The sequence below is a fragment of the Ochotona curzoniae genome, unplaced genomic scaffold, assembly GCF_017591425.1.
Source record: "Ochotona curzoniae isolate NIBS_2020 unplaced genomic scaffold, NIBS_Ocur_1.0 contig_430, whole genome shotgun sequence".
In the NCBI taxonomy this organism is placed as follows: domain Eukaryota; kingdom Metazoa; phylum Chordata; class Mammalia; order Lagomorpha; family Ochotonidae; genus Ochotona; species Ochotona curzoniae.
This window is the reverse complement of record NW_024466219.1, coordinates 18,491,006-18,507,638: the sequence shown is the minus strand read 5'-3', so window position 1 is coordinate 18,507,638 and position 16,633 is coordinate 18,491,006. Positions and strand designations below refer to the sequence as shown.

The following is a 16,633-nucleotide window of genomic DNA, read 5'->3' as shown; positions in this document are numbered from 1 at the left end:
CAACAGGTGCACATCAGGCAGAGAGCTGGTTGCAGGAGGCCCAAGTGGACTTGACTTCTCTGGACTCACACTGCAATGGGGTATGTTAACCTTCAATAGGTAGTGGCATTGCTGTGTGAAAGGATGGAAGCCATAAGACTGCTACCAAGAAGGGGGGCAGCATAAAAAAAGGCAGAAATCTGGAAGTGAAACGTGGGCCCCTGAGAGTATGTGCTGCCGGCTACAAACCAGAGTCAAATTGAGGTAAGAAACAGGTGCAGTCATTCTTGCCTGGCTGTGGGCCCCGTTCTCACCACCAGCCTGTGGCGACAGCAGGAGTGTGGAGAGCTGCCCTCAGAACCTCCCCCTCCAGGGTCTTCTCTGCCAGGGCCAGCACAAAAGAGGTGGCCCAGTCCCGGAAGCACTCAAATCCATCTTATTCCTTTGCAACATATATTGATTTTTAAAGCTATTGATTTTCATTTAAGAAAAATTAGAAAATGCAACAAACAAACAAATAATTCATAAAGTTGGCAGCCAGTGACGTGGTATACATCTTAGTTTTCCCCTCTTGCTATGCATGGATAGCCACAAAGAATTGCATTAATCTCTACTGTACATTTTTTACTTGGCAATGCGTCGGAACGTCTCTTCTTGTCGATAAATATGGATCGACATCACTTTTAATGGTTCCTTAATAATTTTATTGTGTGAATACAGCATAAATTATTTAACAGTTCCCTATTGTTTGAACTTTAAATTTCTTTTCTTTTATACAAGTACTGAGCTATTATAAACAATGCCTTGATGAAAATAGTACTATGCCTAGAGCTTTGCACACTTACCTAATTATTTTCCTGAATATGATGATTTTTGCAGCCTGATATATATTACCGTATCACTCTCTGCAAGATTGGTTTTCACTTGTTCCCTACAGCTTCCTATTTCCCCATGCTGAAGCCAGACATTGCAATTCTCTTTAATTTATGCCATCTGTAAAGAGGCCAAATTCTTGTCCTAAGTCACGTTTCTTTTATCATCAATGACGTAGAACATTGTTTATATGTCCTTTGCCATTTTCACTTCTTTTCTCCTAATTTGCCTTTTTACATCAGTTTTCTATTTTATCCCTGTGGCATATATATTAGTTTCCCAGGGATACCGCAACAAATCACAACAGACCATGCCTCCACACACCAGAAACGCCTCCTGGAGCCCAGAATCTGCAGGCTGGCTGCTGGCAGGGTCATAAGATTCATTCCCAGCCTCTGGCTGTGGCAGTCCTCTGCTACATAGCTCTGATTTCTGTCTCCAGCTTCACCTGACCATCTTCCAACTGAGCTTCTCTGGGCAGCCCCAAGTCTTCCTTTCTTAAAGGGGCATAGTCATGCCTTCTAATCCAGAATCTCATCTTTGTAATTCCATCGCAAAAATTCTATTTCTAGATCAGGTCACACTCAAGGTTTCCAGGGGCTTATGGATAAGGATCCTAATTTGTCTTTCTCGGGAGATACAATTCATGTTGTGCTAACAATGATTCCTTAAAGGGATCATATGTGTTTCCTCTTTTGTCCTCAAGCACTTCCGTAACAGCTTATTTATTACCTTAGAGGTTCCTTGCCCTTGAATGGTGTATGTTCAAAGTAAGAAGCAGAACCGTTAGAATAGAAGAGGGTTCCCTGCTCTGCCTCACCTGCAGTTTCTTTTCTAGACAAGTAGGAGGGTGCTGAATTGGCTTGAACTGCCAGATTAGTTGAGCTGGAGCAGCAGCTTCCATGGTAAGGTTCATTGAACTTCAAATCCAGGTCCTTCTGTTCTGAATCTTTCCTCTGGGGAACATCTTGGCAGAGTCCAGAGCCACATGGGGATCTGGGAGAGGCTGTTGGGTCTCTGGGTTGGGAAGAGCTTTGTCCAATGCAGGCAAGAGTTAGTATGCTAGATCATCTGCTTCCAAATGAGCTTGGAGCCAGAACCAACACGAGGACAGTGGTGGTGTCAGGATCAGAGGAGAGAGCAGGGATTGGAGAAGGGTGCCACCTCCCCACTGCGAGCACCCCTTGCTCAGTAAAGAAGGCCAAGTGACTTCCTGATGTCCAACATGGGAAAAAGTATATAAAAGGACCATGAGGTAGATGGGACTGAGGGGATCAACATGGAGTTGAACTGCAAATTCAGGTAGACCTTTGAAATAAGTCATCAGTTTAAAGCGGTTGGTTAGAGCAGGAACATCTGGGTAAGAAGCCAGAAGACAGTGTGCATGGAAGCCCCAGTGAAGGTGCAAAGCCAGGACAGGTGACACAGCCTGTGCCCTGCCTTGATATGGCGGCTGTAGAGACATTTCATGGAGAGTCTGCAACATGGGCAGGAACAAGGAGGATTGATACCATTCAACATCAACCTCAGACTCTCATCTCCCATCTCTGTGCTAACCTTTCTTCTCTTTCACCAAAGAGTGAGAAGACCTCCAAAGTTCAAGTCTTCCCTCCTAACACCTTCCCCTCCAAGGCAGGAGTGGAGGCTACCACAGACCCCGAGGAATTGAAGCCACCTTACTTGAACCTAGATCAACTCATCCAGAAAGGACTGCATGTCTTTGAAATAACTCCCACTGGTATTGCAATAACCGGAAACTTTGCTCAGAGCAACTGGGATGCCCTGGCCTCAAGGCTTAGCTCCCAGGAACATGTTCCCCTGGAGAATTAGTCTTACAAAGGACCGGACATTTCCATCACCAGAGGCAGTGAGATACCACTTCATATGTCCATAGATCAGTTCTGAGTTACGTGGATGGGAAAACACTGGGCTCTGTGTGATTGAATATGTGATTCATTTGACACTGAGAATAAAACCAGGTTGAATAATAAGAAAATACAAGCCTCCTAGGATTTGAGGAAAAGGCTTGAAATCATTGTTGAATCATAAATTAACACCCATAACAAGAGTGAAAATTTACCCTGCATTTAGGACACTCTGTTTTTATTTTTTTCAACTGAGTTTAAATGCTTCCTATAAATCCCAAATATTTGGAGCTGTAAAGATGATTAAACACCCGAAATGCAGTTCCCTGGGATATAAGAAGAAAAATATTAAGCACTTTCTTAAGCAAAGTTCGTGAGTGAGGACTGAGTTATGGTTTCTTTGAATAGTGAGACTGTGCCTTCTCCACTGAGGTCAAGAGGAAATGAAGAGAAAGGAAATCAATTGGAAAATGACTCTCATACTTGAATCATTATTTTCTTCTTCTACCAGGCACCTGCTATTGGTTTTTATAAGCAACAGTCAAGTTATTAAAAACATACTAAAATCCTGCAATAGAGTCTGGGAAAAGTCACCTGAGCAAAGAGGTACTTCCTGCTCCTTCATTATTCTGCCTCTGTGGCGTCCCCTCCTCTTATTCTTCCACTAATCTTTTGACCATGACTCATACCTCAATGTTACCACGATGCTGAAACACTTCCAGGACGATTCAGCTGCTAATAGAGGTTTTTGCCCAGCCTTGCAAACAAATTACCGACGCTTCCCACAAATATTGAACTGTCACATCCTCAGTGCCCAGAAACACTGTGCAGATGTCCCTCCCTCTTGCCATCATAGATCCTTGCCTTATAGTTTGATGTCTTTAATCATAAGTCAAGTGGTCAAACCCGTAAGTATTCAGAGAGCCTTGAGTCATAAATTCTACTTTTTATAATGTGTGAGCTGGCCAGTCGGCCTCCCCAAGGTTAGGGGCAGAACTCTCGTGTCCTTGTTATTATTCTGCTTTGGTAGAGAAGTTAATTAGTCAAGGTTCTAAGTTAATAAATGACAAATCTGGATCTAGGTCCTTTTTTTTATCTTAAGAAAAAAAAAAAGTGAAAACTAAGAGAGAGGACAACCAGGAAATGTAAGGAATTTTGAAGCTGACATGCTGTTTACTAGCAATGGTTTTTTCTTGCTCCTCTGGTGTGCACGTGTTTGGGTGAGCTGGCTTGATTTGATGTGTTCCAATGGATGGATTCCAAACACACATCCAAGGACTGTGGAGTTAGAGAATGCCAACCAGGATCACTTAGGCAGCCTTTGCCATTGCCTACTTGAGTGAAAGGGAAATAAAAATGGAGCCTTGAAGCCTTGAGAATCATGAAGTAGTTCATGTGGCCCAGTTCACAGGGTTAGGTGGAGAGCTGGGAGACACAAAGAGAGGCAGCAGCCACAGAGCAGAGCTTGGGAGACGGATGGAGTAAACTCTCAAACTTGGAGAAGCGTCAGAGGTTGTGGGTGGAGTGTGAGGGCTAGAGACACTGTCAGGGCAATGGGCAGGGTCGGTCTCTGCGGACAGTTCGTTCGCAGTCTGAATGAGTCCACTCTAATGTTTTTCCTGCCCATAGCACACTCTGATGCCAGTTGCCTAACCTGGATCTCTTCCTGGTGCCGTGGGGACCATTTTCTGCCTCTCTTTGGATCTAAAAGACTTGGAGAATCGTGCCCTGGCCCAGTGCCTGGGATGTAGGTGGTAGCAGACATCCCTTGGATGATAGCTGCTTCCTTCTGCCTGATTCCTAAGAACCAAGTACGGTTTGGATTTTTTATTCTGAGCTGGTCCTTTGCCCTTTCCCTCCTCTGACTACTGGTTGGGATGAGTCAGGTTTGGAGTCATGACAGACTTTAATATTGCAATTCAACTTATTCCTGAAAGGAAGATGTCTGTAGGCTCTACCTCCGCTGGCAGCTCAGTGTCCCTAGTCCCAATCTACCCCCAGAGTAAAATCTTCAAGCCAGTCCTTGATTAGTCCCTCACTCCATTTTTCTGATAGATCAAGAAAGTCTGAATACTAGACCTTGTTCTCAGAAAGTTTTCCATTTAGTCAGACAATCAATAAAGACTCAAGCAAAACAGATGGAGGGCATTACAGTGGAAGCACCATCTGATGCTAAACCATGCAATCTGACATGGGCTACAAAGTCTGAGAAGCGAAAGCTGCAGAATGCTTCAGTCAAAAGGCTTCACAGAGGAGGTGAAATATGGTTTGGATGAGACAAAGGATGAAGAAGGCAGATTTTTCTTTCTGCACTTTTGCTTCAAGTTTTCTGTGCTCCTTTGGGAAAGGGGAAGTCCTAAGGCATGCCATTTTGTATGATATGTGAGTAAACTCCTTTGGAAACCAAATGGATAAGAAGGTCTCCCTCCCCACTAGATGGTCATAAAGAACTGTTAGGAAAGTGGTTACTGACCAAAAGATGTAAGAATCTTGGCTGCTTTTCCAAATGGGTAATGTTTACAATGAAATCTATTGTCCTGCCAAATGGATATGGAAAAAAAATCTTCAAAAATAAATACAGATGTGACCTTTTGGACAGGCAACTAGTAGGGCATCTATTAACAACAAGTGCCCCATTCTTAAATCAAGGTGTAGGAAAGTTAGAGGTGTGAGTGGAGCACAGAGTAAAGAGATAAGGAGTTTTGGACATTGATATCAGTGTGCAGGGTTTTATGTTAGGGACATATGTGGACTTGGATGAATTGTCTATGTGAATTCTATCCCTATACTGAGGTGCTGCTGCAGACCTGAGATTGACGGGGGCAGGCCTAAGAAACACACTTTCACTCAGGGCATTAGGAGTCATGATTATGGTCATTTCTTAAATCCCAAGCCTATTTGTACCCCAGGAAGAGCTAACAGAATGAGTAACAGAACAATATTGAGTTTGGACAGAACCTAGAGCCTGAAGGGACAGTGTTCTTTACACTGAGTCAGTGGATTATCTGCATCAGAATCACCCAAGACTCAATGTATCAAGCATCCAAGGGCTGGCAACCAGGAATCCGCCTTTGAAACAAATGCCAGGACAGCAGATACATCTTACTTACAAATGGTTAATAATCCTACAGGAAACTTTAGTAAATACAAAAGTCTACCCAGCTCCTACAGTGAGTGTTAGAGCTAGAATTCACATCCTAGTCTGACTCCCTCTGAAAACATCCTTGTCCCACACTCTGCTGAGCTGCTTCTGAAGAGAAGTACCAGGAACAGTTATAGGTTGGCAAGACTCAGGCAGGCCTGGGATCCACTGAATTTTCTCTGTCTAGGGTCAGCATTAGCCTCCACCCCTGACAAGTGCTCCTAGTCAACTTGATACTCAGTCCTGGGGCAGAAGCCCTGTTACCCTTGTAGATGTTGATTGTCCAATGTAATCTGAAAGCCCCATGATGGTTATCCATGGGCCAGAAGCTCCTACAGAGTTCTAGTCTTTCTACTACCACTAACCCAATGATCCTAGAAACACCATCTTCTTTACATGCAAGCCTTAGAATGGTTGGCTTTATTCCTGTGAGAAGCATGCATCACCCTTTGCAAACTTGCAACTCCTTGATCTTTCCAAGTACCTTGATCTGAGGCATTGTTCTGCTAACTTATTGAAATGCCATGCTTCATACTGCAGATGAATCAAGGTTAGACTCAAGTCACTAGGTGATCAGAGGTGTGCTGGACACCTGATAGATGAGGCATCCGTACTTGGACAAGGCCCTGGATGTTCGTTCAGTTACGCTAGAGAGCCAACTGCTGTTCCTTGAGGGGATGGGAGAAGCCCAGCAGGCGAATTCATCCCTCTGTTTATACTCCTGAGCCCTCAGCTTCTGGAGTTGCCTTTTCTTTCTGTGCTCTTGCCCGGAAACCAAATTAAGAACTGAATTTTTTCATCCTGATAACTCTAATATTTAGCCCATGTATGTGATACAAAAAAAGGAGTGTGTAAATAAGGTAATGAATGAATAACAACTAAGGTCTATCCTCCATGATGAGGCTGGGGAGAGGCTGCCGCGAAGAACTGCTCTTCCTGTGGCTGTCCCTGGATGTGCTGGCCCTGGATGTGCCATTCCTGGATGTGCTGGCCCTGGGAAGTGCTGCTGCTGACCTCTGTGGGAAGGAAGAGGACAGCATAGCTCAGCAGCTTCAAACACGTGGAAATGCTTCTCCAGTAGAAGGCAGTTGAGGAGCTCCAAAGGGAAGGCTCTTTCTGCCCTCTCACCTGTCTCTCCCCAGTCATACTATAGGCCAAGTCAATATAGAACAGAAATTTTTCTCTGGGAAGACCTGCAAAATGTGACTTTTTGTTGTTCTGTTTTTTAAAGATTTGTTGATTTATACTGGAAAGTCAGATTTACAAAGAGGACAGAGAGAAAAGTCTTCCATCTGCTTGTTCTTTCTTCAAATGGCCCTTACAGCAAGAGCTGAACCAATCAGAAGCCAGGAGATTGCTCAGGGTCTCTCATGCAGGTGCAGGGTCCCAGGGCTTTGGGTCATCCTCCACAGCTTCCCCAGGCCACAAACAGAGCACTGGAAGGGAAGCTGAGCAGCTGGGACACCAGCTGACACCCATTTGGGATCCCAGCCCTAGGAGGTATTAAATTAGTCAACTGAGCCATCTCACCAGACACAACTCTTTGTTTTTATATGGAGGCCTCCCTTATAGAGATTAAATGCAAAAAAAAATAGAATCAAAGGAGATCTAATTCACAAATTCTTCCTGTTGTATATGACTTTCTCTTATGAATAGAGGAGCTATTACTCCAATGACAAAGAGGATTATAGAGTGCCGTGGCTTGGTAATGGCTGGGTCTGTATTGGTGAACTTCCTCTTTCTCTAAGTAAAGTATGACACATGTGCACACACACACACACACACACACTCACATCAGGGGTCTTCTACAAGCAGACCTCTTTCCTGCTGTTAATTTATGATTTTTGTTGTCTGTCTGTTTCCTTTTGGAGAACTTGGAGAAACTTCAGGAAGTTAGAAGGAAAGACCAGGACATAAGATCTGAAAAATAGCAGTTGATGTCACCCGGTTGGATGAGTAAAGGGTGCAGGTTGACCCTTCACTACTTACCAGAGGCCGGGAACATCGGTTCCTTGGGGAAACTGTCATTGCATCTCCTGGGTGGTCCATTTGCTTCTCACCAAGAGGTAAATGAACATGAGGTCACCCTAAAATTGGCTTGTGGGGAAAAATGTTTTGACCATCACTCAGAGTCTCAACTTGAAGACTGGACTCTTCTGGAGCCACAGTTATCAGAGGGGACAGGAATGTGAAAGCCACCAGGAGTCCCAGGAGCCCAGCTGGCTGGTTTCCTCTGCTGGGGTTGATTAAAAGCGGAGAACAATCCGACCACTTTCCATGGTAGAGTTTGTATCTCAGAAGCAGCTTCAGGGCTGCCCATGGGACATCTAGCCAGAGGAATGTTCATATTCTGGGGAGAGGAATTCATTCATCAAATGGTGCAGCGATCCCCTCGTTCCCCAGACTCAGTGCAGGGCTCCGTTCGTGTACGCCTCTCCTTTACCAGCCACCTTTTCCTGCCCCTTCTTTCCTCCTGGGTCCCCTGTCCTTCCTTCATTATCTCACCATTGCTGTCTCCTTTAGCTACTCTGCTCACTCCCCACCCCAGCCAGGCTCATACCTTTGTTTCTCTTTTATTCTAGCTTTCTCTGCCTGGGTGTCTTAGGTTTCCTCTTCAGCCTGGCTTTCATTTCCTTGTGATATTGGCTGAAACCACACTCTCATTTGCTCCCTAATTCATGTGCTAACTGGAAACCCAAAATGTATCTTATCTGGAAATAAGCTCATGGCAGTTGTCACGTTAAGATGAAATTGTTCTGGCTTTGGGTGATCCCTTCTTCCAAAACAATGAGAATCCTGACAAGGAGAGAAGAGGCACAAAGAAGGGACTGAGCAGTGAGTCAGTTAAGGAATACTAAGGATGTAGGCAATAAGCACAGCTGGACAGAGGCCAGGAAGGGTGGTTTGCTGGAGAGAAGCTAGCCCTGCTGATGTGGTGGCCTTGGATTTCCAGCCCCTAGAATGATGAGGGACTGTACTGTTGAGGCACTCGGTTGGTGACACTGTGTTAGCCCCCAGGAAATGCAGACATTCATCAACACGGTCCTGCTTGCTTCTGTCTCCCTCTGCAGCCCTCTCCCTTTTAAGCCACTAACTTCACCCAGGAGGTGTTTTTAGCAGCAGGTTATCAGCTGCCTTTTTCTGGTGGAGGGCCAAGCTTGCATCCACTGGATTCCGCTTAGCTACCGTGAGGGCCGTGTCTGCGCTGGATTGCTGCGGGTTTGTGAATATTTCATGCAGGGAACTCCCTTCCTCCCTGTTCCTCCCCAGTGAGTGTGTGTTCTGCAAGAACCACAGAAAAGATGGAGAAATCTGGGTTTTAAATCTTCACATGCCCTGGGCAAATCTGTTAACCTTTGTGAGCTCTGAGGTCTTCATCGATAAAATAAGGAAACCACTTTGGCTTTGCTTGCCTCCAGGAGGATGCTATGAATGTGAAAGAACCCAAAAGCTCTGCATGCCTGGCTGTGTGCATTTTATAGCCCTTTCTGCTCCAGATGTAGGAAGCTGGGATGAAATAAATATTTACTGAACAGGGACATTTTTTTAAATATTATGATCTTAGATCCTCAAGGAACCTATCAAGCAGATGAGTCCTGGTTTTCAGAGGAGAAAACTGCTGTGAAGAAAAGTGAAAAGCATCGCTTGCATAAGCAACGAAGGTGGAATCAACCTTCGACTTGCTGATGTCCAGTCCTGAGACTATTCTACTGCATGACACATGGGCCCTCTTACTGGTTGATTGATTGTTATTTCTTAGTGGCATGTCTCCTTCCCACTTTGAAGTATTCCCAGGACTCCCTGGGAGAAGGTACCAACCTAATAACATCTGGCCTCTTGGGTAAGGAGAGGTTTTCTTTGCAAGTATGATTAAGCCAGCATGCCCAGGATTCATAGCGGGAAGATTTTTGGGTGGAACAATTGATGACAACATGCAGGCAGGAGGTAAAACATTTGTAAAATCAAAGTGGAAGGCAAACCCTGGGAGAGCAGACAGGGAGCCCTATCTTCAGAAACGAGCCAGAGTCAAATCCAGGAGCCAGCAAGGCTGGGAAGAGAGAGTTAAAAAATGCAGATGCCCAGTGATCACTGCTTTTGCCCCTTCCTAATCTCCGCACTGTTTGTCCATCTCTTCCTTCTGGAACCTTCCCTTCCATTCCATGGCAGCAGAAATGCCAGCTCCTTTTTCTCCCACCTCACTGCAGAGGGAACAGACACTTCTCCCTTCCCGATGTCCTGATCGTGAGCCCAAGTGGGATTAGGGTGAAGAAAAGCTCGTAAAAAAGAAAACCAAACATTGAGTAATTACGGCTCATAATTTGTTTATCTTTAAGAAGCCCATATTGGAGGAGCATTACTCACTCTGAGGGTCCTGGCATAGGCAGATGCATCATTTATACTGAAGTATATTATCTGCTGTGATATTTATGATGAAATGAGTTTGCCAGCCATGGTCTATCAGGTCGTAAACATCTTACTCAGGCTTGAAAAATGACTTTTAATATGGTCTTGTTGCAAGACTGGTGCGAATGTGCAACATATGACTTTCTTACCTCTGCTGTCACAAGGAATCCTAGCTAAGCAAAGGGTATGCAGGACTGTTTCCTTGTCAGGCAAGCAGGAAGGTGCTTTTTGCTGCATTTTTGCCTCTCACTCTCGGTCCCATGGTTTTTGTGGGGTCAGAGTCTGAATCTTACTATTTGTTACTCCTTGTGCATTCACGTGGTCTGACACATTTGCTTGGGATCAGCAAACCTATGTTGAAACAAAACGAGCTGACCACTTTTGAGGATCTTTCTCTTCCAGGATTGCGGCCCCATACATGTCTGGACAGAAAGAAAAAAATGCTTACCATCATCTGAGATATTTTATTCATTAACTCATTTATTCAGTCATGCACTTGCTCATTTGTTCAACAAGTACTTACCAAGAATTGCTTTGTACAAGGTACTGTGCTTTGTGAGCTAAAATAATAAATAAGACATAGCTTCCATCTTTAAAGAGCTTGTGGTCCGATATTGAAGGTAAGAGAGAAATAAATGGCACAGAGAAGAAAATAAAGCCATAAAAATGCTATTGGTGTTCTGAGCCTGAACAGATTGCTTCTAGCTAGAGGCACGGGCAGCAGTGGGTATTTGAATAGGATTAGAATGGATGGTGTATTAGGTTTTGTTTGCAAGTAAATTAAATCAGAGCTAATCTAGCTTTAGTAACAAAAGGTGTTCATAGGAAGTAGACTGTACGATCTTGCAGAATTCATGGCAAGCACTCAAAAAGCAAGTCTCAGGCAGGTGTGGGACAGAGTTCTCTGGTCTTCCTATGGTGGCACCCACCCTCTACCTCTGTCTTCCTATGGTCTTCCTATGGTGGCACCCACCCTCTACCTCTGTCAATATGATTCACTGGCTGTGACTCTTGATTTTTTTATTGAAACTTAAGTGCCTGGGGGATAGAATATTATCATCATGCAGAATGGCAGGAGCCAGCCCCCAAATGAATTAGCTATGGGAAGGACCCCAGAAGCATGGCTACGATGGTGGCAGCACTTCCCAGAGAACAGGGGCTTGGCTCCCCCTACAGCCAGAGACCTCCCCCCCTTGGTAGATGGGATCTGGAGGTGTGTGGACGTGGTCAGGAAGGCCATTCCAGATGTGGGGAAGCAGGGGTACCAAATACTTCCTACCAGGACCTTCCACCTTGGGATCCTTCTCTCCCCTCAGCCTTAGGATTAGCCATTTGTTTCCTCTGACTCCTACGTGAGCGTGAGTGAGTGAGCACAAACGACTTTTTCATTTCTGAGTATGTGTTACTCTAAGCGCATGTGTGGATCTGAGCAGGTGTGTGTGCTGGTGTGAATGTGTGATTGTGTGTGTGTTCTTTTGACATCTGTTTTTGACTGGGCAGTGGGGAGAAAGCCATCAACAACAGCCATCTTCCAACCTTTACCACTGCCACCATGGGCTGCCTGTTAGCACAGCTTTTATGGACTATTATGCGAGATGAGTTTCTAGTCCACCATCTGAGAAAATGACTAAAATTACGAAATGCTCTCTTGTTAGTCTATCCTCTATATGCAATTTCCCAAACAGTGAAGCAGAACACGGGGAGAAAAACACCCACCCTGCAACACAGTGACCATCTTATCCTGTCCCAACTCAGTGATCTCTTTTTCTGAAGCAACACCAGCAATAAGGTCCTTGTGAGGCGAACGTGATAACCACTACACTACGGAAACTAGCTAGCAATAAGGTCCTTGTACGGATAGCCCCTCGGCGGAACAAATCCTAGTCCTTCTCTCTTCCCAGCCCCCTTTTCTCCAGGCCAAAGCATTCCGGTTCTGGTTCTGTCCACCCACTATGGGCTCCCTTGGGTTCCTTTTCTTCCTCTAGTTCTTCTTGTCCAATGCTCTATCTGCAAAGGGAAGTTCAAGCTATTCCAATGGTATAAAGAAGTAAACTTGACTTTCTTCTCTCTGAGGGGGATCCAATAAGGCATGAATATCTCCAGTGCAGTCTATGTCTACCTGTTTTCAAAGGCAGCTGGAGATGGGTGGCAGAAACATGCTATCCTTGCTGTCCTGAAGAGGGAACTGGACCAAGCCACCTCCTTGCCTATGGATCTCACTGGACTTGTACTGACATAAGACATAGCTTGTGGTTTGATGCTCCTCCCCTACCACCTGGCTTGGGCTCCCCCATCCCATCCTTGTCATTACGGAGGGCAAGCCGCACTCACCCCTCTATACAGGAGTCACCTGATTGGCCTTTCGCCTTTATCCCTGCCGGAGAAAGCCTGCTGCATACGTATCACACACAACTGTATCCCAGCAGCCGGAGTCTTTTTTTTTTTTTTAATCAGCTGTAGTTCATTTATAAATTGTTAACCTTTCAAGAGCCAATATTTGCACAGGGCCTTCTGGTCCATTTTGAGTGAGCAGGAGTGGTGTGCTGGGAGAAGGCAACACAGATAGAGGAGCACTTGCCATTGTTCTGCATGAAGAATGGTCTGAATACAGCAGGCCAGGGCAGGGTGGGGTCTGACTCTGCAGCCACAGATCCCTAGACCAGCTCTTTCCTACCCAGGGGGAGGAGACCTGCTGTGACATGGTCTGCCCAGCAGCAGTCATCCCTCTGCCCTGGGAGCACACTCAGAATCCACTTTCTTCCAACCCTACCTCACCGTGTCAGGTGGTGGTCTCTCAAGTTGAAGCATTGCTTTCTTCCTTGCTTTGTTCCTTCCCTCTCTACCTTTATCCTTTCTTCCTTCCCTTCCATCCTTCCTCTCCATTTCTCTCTCTTAAGCAGAGAAACACAGCTAGAAAGAGAGAGAGAAAAAGAGGGAAAGAGAGAGAGAGAGAGGTTGGGAGAGGGCAAAAGAGCATATTTTCCACCTGCTGGTTCACTCTCCAAATGTTCCCAGTAATTAGGACTAGGCTGGGAACGAAGCTGGGACCCAGGAACTCCTTCCAGTTCCTGCACAAGGATGGCAGGGACCCAGGGACTTGAGGCTACACCCTTACCTCCCAGGGTTTGCACTAGTAGGAAGCTGTAGTGAGGAGTCAGAGGTGTAGAACCCAGATACTTTGAGAAGGGACACGGGCATCCTGACTGCTAGGCCCAAGTGAATGCATTTCAGAGGATAAATGAAGCTGGAAGTTCTGGACACTGCACTAAGAACAGTTCCAAGGTATTGGAGTCCCACTTTGGGTTCACAGGTGGGAAATCTCTTTGTTAACCTCTGTGAAGTAAATTCTTTTTTGCAAATCTCCCTGGAAAGACTGTGGGTACTTAGGAGCAGAAACTGCGTACTGGTACAGGGCCTAGGATTTCTCAGGCACCCAATGAATTCTTGCTAGTTCTCAAAGACTCTCAGGATAGAAGCCTGTCTGTGTAAAAGAAAATCCATAACTCATCCATGTATTTTCAAATACACTGCAGTACAGTGAATCTGTTACAAGTCAGTTATTGACTATCATGCATTACAGTGGTTTCCAACGATTCATCTGTCAGTTACACAGGCGGGTGATGCACAGGATGCTCCCTGCTACCACTTCTCCATGAACAACCTCACTGAGCAGCTTGGGGCTGAAATTGAGCCGACGCTCCCCTTGCCCAATTCATGCTTTGCTATTGAGCAGCAGCATAAGGTTACCAGAATATAAGTGGACATTATCTAGAAGGGTTTTAAAAGTAAAGTAATGCCATCACCTTGACTATTAATAAAATAATGTGCAATACTGGAGAGATTGTATAGACAGCTAAAAAATCTAGAGCCCTTGATTTCAGGTAGACTTGAAGTCTAGCCTCAACAGTCTTCCATATTAAGTTTCTTGAAGAAAATGCTGAACAATGCTGAGGCTCAGCTTCCTTATGTGTAAGATAGAAATGTCCTATCTACCTCATAAGAGTATTATGAGAATTGGATGAATTGACACTTAGAGAGGACGTAATAGCACTCAGTACATAGTAAGGACTAGTAAGAAGTAGCTTCCTCCACCTGCCCTCCTCTTCATAGAAATCCTAAACATTATGAAGACCAAGTGAAGAAATAGGCTTTAAAATCTTGCATAGTACTTGGCATATGATAGGCACTTGCAAGAGAAAAGCAGTTAATACTAGAAATGATAGTGAGAAATGACAAATTATGAGATCTTCAGTTATATAAACAGCAAGAATCTTGTGTTTCTGGTCAATCTATTTCTGGATCTTCTGTTTCTTCAGAAATATGGAGACTTTGTGAGATCTATCATTTATTGAGTACTTATATTGTGCTAGGAGCTTTGCAAATATTTCTTGTATTTACCTTAGCAATTCTAACTTCATAGAGAAGTCACCTAAATCCCAGAGACACTGTGTATCTCCCCAGTGGTCACACTAGGTAAGAATGGCTGAATTTGGATTCCTCAGGCTCTGTTTTTCCTTCTTTTCAGAGCGTTCATTAAAAAGACAAACCAAAACAAGACAAAACTTCCCAGAGCTCCCTGGAGTCCTTGGCTGTTCTCCTGACCTTCTTTTGCTGTGTCTGGAGACAGCATATCTTGGCTCAGATTGGGCTTTTTCTATTTGCCAAAAAAGTCATTTCAGGGGGTATGGCCTGGAGGGCAGCTCAACAAACATATGTGGCAGCTGCCTGCCAAGCGCCACGCTATGCTCTGGCTTGACAAGATGGATGGGACATAGCAGCAGCTGTCCTTGAGGAGAGGAGCAGATCACCTGTAATGAGAGAGGCCAACATGATGGTAAGATACAAAGGGAAGAGTTATGCACGGGGAGCCATGGGAGCAAGGAGGAGGGCCTGAGGGGAGCTTGGGCTTTGGAGTCAGATTTTATGTAGAGCAAGATGCTGGAACTGAAGGTCAAACATTTACTAAGAGCCAGATGAAGAAAGGTGGGAAGAGGGGTTGGGAAGAGGAGTAAAGCCACAAAGGTGGACAGGGGCAGAATAGTGCATTGGGGGCCGTAGGTCATGTAAATTTACCAAAGGGGGAAATGCAACATGGAAATGGTCACATATCAAGTTGGAAGGGCCAGGGCTTGAGATTCTCCACACGCATGTCTGTGGTTTGGACTTTCCCCCGCACCTGTTAGTAGAGAGGTGATGAACAGGAAGGTTGGAGTTGAGATGAGTGAAGATGGAAGTAATGAAACCTATTGGGTGCTACTGTCTGCGGAGAGAGACGTTGAAGGCAGTGGTGGGTGGCAAGAGTGAAGAGGAAGACAGAGATGTGGGAGACGTAGGAGGCCAACCCTTCAGACTCACTGGCTGAAGGGAAGATGGAGGACGAGTGCTGGGCACAGTGATGGGGCAGTGAATAGAATGTTGACAGTAAAAGGAAATGAAAAAGGGCCCTGGGCATTGTTGTGTACATGAATCTGCAGTGCATGTGGGATGCCAAGTGAGGATGAAAATATAGTAATGTAGGGACCAGCATTGTGGTCTGATGGGTAAAGCTGCAGCCTGCAATGCCAGTATCCTGTGTGGGATCTGGTTTATGTCCCAGCTGCTACACTGCTGGTCTAGCTCCCTGCTGATAACCTGGGAAAAGCAATAGAAGATGGTCCAAGTATCTGGGCCCCTGCTACCTACATGGGAGACCTGGATGGAGCTCCTGGCTCCTGACTTGAGCTTGGCCCTGCCCTTACCACCGGGGCCATCTTTGGAGTGAATCAGATGATGAAAGCTCTCTCTCTGGGTCTCTATAACTCTGGCTTTGAAATACATAAATAATTTATAAGAAAGAAAATGCAGCAGGCAGTGTGTCTTGAGACTGACATTCCAGAAAAGACCAGAGCTGAGCACCATCACTTCCTTTTAGGGACTTCTTCCACACCAATCTCTCTCAATCCATTTGCCCTACACCTTCCTTCCTTATTCTCCATGTGCAGTGCATTGGGAGAGCAAGTATCACAGCACATCAAACTGTCTCTCCTGAATTTCCACTGCCCCTGTGATGCTCTGCCTCTGGGCCTTCCTCTATGCTGCTGCCTCCTCTTGAAAAACCATTACTCCTTCTTCACCAACTGAGGTCTTACTGAGCCCTCAAGACTCACTCAGTTCCAAGTCTGGGGATAAATATTCTACCAAGAGATGCCCCCAGGAGTCCCATAGTCCTCAAGGTAGGTCTGTCACTCACCCCGAGTTCATATCAGCAAATGCTTTGCACATCGTTGGAGTGTCTTCTCCCCTCCTTCCTTCGCTCCTTCTCCAGGAGTCTCGGATCTTCTTCTGGGGGCATGTAATTGCACACATCACAAACGCAGGAGTGGTGGCTACA

The 16,633-nt window shown here is 45.4% G+C and overlaps 1 long non-coding RNA gene across 1 annotated transcript in view; it reads left to right on the top strand.

Moving 5' to 3' along the window:
* LOC121160013 overlaps window positions 1–16,633 on the top strand; it is a 424,394-nt gene that overhangs the window by 56,206 nt on the left and 351,555 nt on the right. Inside the window, exon 2 of the long non-coding RNA XR_005884484.1 lies at window positions 7–243. This is a non-coding gene — a long non-coding RNA (uncharacterized LOC121160013). The remainder of the gene's footprint in view (window positions 1–6; window positions 244–16,633) is intronic.